Source organism: Lynx canadensis, chromosome A2, assembly GCF_007474595.2.
Source record: "Lynx canadensis isolate LIC74 chromosome A2, mLynCan4.pri.v2, whole genome shotgun sequence".
In the NCBI taxonomy this organism is placed as follows: Eukaryota; Metazoa; Chordata; class Mammalia; order Carnivora; family Felidae; genus Lynx; species Lynx canadensis.
This window is the reverse complement of record NC_044304.2, coordinates 10,613,052-10,614,979: the sequence shown is the minus strand read 5'-3', so window position 1 is coordinate 10,614,979 and position 1,928 is coordinate 10,613,052. Positions and strand designations below refer to the sequence as shown.

Genomic DNA, 1,928 nt, shown 5'->3' with positions numbered 1-1,928 from the left:
AGTTGTGTAACCGACTATGTGGCATTTTAAATATGTTTAGCTTATTGTGTGCCATTGTATTTCAATGGATTATGTAAAAGAAAAAAATCCCTTATAACTGAAAAATGAATTCAGCAGGCTTTAAAGTCAATATACAAAAATTGGCTGCCTTTCTTTTTTTTTTTTTTCAACGTTTTTATTTATTTTTGGGACAGAGAGAGACAGAGCATGAACGGGGGAGGGGCAGAGAGAGAGGGAGACACAGAATCGGAAACAGGCTCCAGGCTCTGAGCCATCAGCCCAGAGCCCGACGCGGGGCTCGAACTCACGGACCGCGAGATCGTGACCTGGCTGAAGTCGGCCGCTTAACAGACTGCGCCACCCAGGCGCCCCGGCTGCATTTCTACACACTAATCACAAAACTATCAGAAAGAAAAATGAAGAAAACAATCTCATTTACAACTGCATAAACAAGAATAAAATACCTGAGAACAAGGTTAATCAAGGCAGTGAAACACTAGTATACTGAAAACTATAAGACAATTGTTGAAAGAAATGAAGAAGTCACAAACAAATGAAAAAATAGGCCATGCTCATTGACTGGAAGAATGAATACTGTTGAAACGTCCATATACCCAAAGCAATCAGTGAACTCAGAGCACTCCCTGTCAAAATTCCAATGGCACTTTTTTTTTAATAGAAATAGAACAAGCACTTCTACGATATGTCTGGAACCACAAAAGAACCGAATAGCCAAGCAATCTTGAGAAAGAAGAGAAAAGCTGGAGATATCAAACTATGTTACAAAGCTATGGTAACCAACACGGCATGTTATTGGCATAAAAAACACACAGATCAATGCAACAGAATCGACAGCCCAGGAACAAATCCACTGTATATATGGTTAATTCGTTTATGACAAAGGAGGCAAACATATACAGTAAGGTAAGAACAGTCTCTTCAGCAAACGGTGTTGGGTAAACTGGAGAGCCACACGCCAAAGAATAAAACTGGACCACTGTCTTACACCACAGGCAAAAATAACTCAAAGTGGATTAAAGACTTGAACATAAGACCTGAAGCCATAAAACTCCTGGGGAAAAAAACATTTTGATTTTGGCAATGATTTTGGGATCTGACATCAAAAACAAGGGGACAAAAGCAAGAATAAGCAGGGTCTACATCAAAGTAAATCTTCTGCATGGCAAGGAAACCATCAACAAAATGAAAAGGCAACCTCTCGAGTGGCAGAGAATATTTGCAAATCATACATCTCATAAGAGGTAAATATCCCAAAGTATATCAAAAACTCAATAGCAAAACAAAAAGGGACCCCAGCCCAGGAAGATGGCTCTGACTTCATTGTTGCACCCCTTCTCCAAGCTTCTGGGTCTGGCCAGACTCCCAACTGGTCTTCAGTGCCATCAAGGTCCTACATTCAGGAGCTGCCACGTGACAGACCTGACTGGAGGAAAGTTGGACTGACCTCGGGCACCTCCAGCTTCTTGTGGATCTATCTGATCAAACAGCGTAATGAAGATGTTTTAGAGTATAAAAGAAGAAATGGGTCGGAATAAACGACTGAAACACTAATACAATATACTCCACACAGTAATGGCACCAGCTCCTTTGGATTCAGCAGTGTGTTGAGCTGTAGACATGAGAGAAAAGTTCTATGCGAACATATGTCAAATCAGCTTTCATGAATGAAAAATAATGAAATGAGAAAATACAAAGAAAAGCAAACAATATGATTCATACATGGGCAGAGGATCTGAATAAGCATTTTTCCACCAAAGACATACAGATGGCTAACAGATACATGAAAAAATGTTGCCATCACTAACCCCCAGGGAAATACAAATTAGCACTGCAATGAGATATCTCTTCATGCCTATTAAAATGGTTACTTTCAAAAAGACAAAAACAACATGAGTTGGTGAGGATGT

The 1,928-nt window shown here is 39.9% G+C and overlaps 1 pseudogene; it reads left to right on the top strand.

The window, feature by feature from the left end:
- The first annotated feature begins 1,326 nt into the window (after nt 1-1,326).
- On the top strand, nt 1,327-1,556 carry LOC115505297 (annotated as a pseudogene).
- The last annotated feature ends 372 nt before the right edge of the window (nt 1,557-1,928 follow it).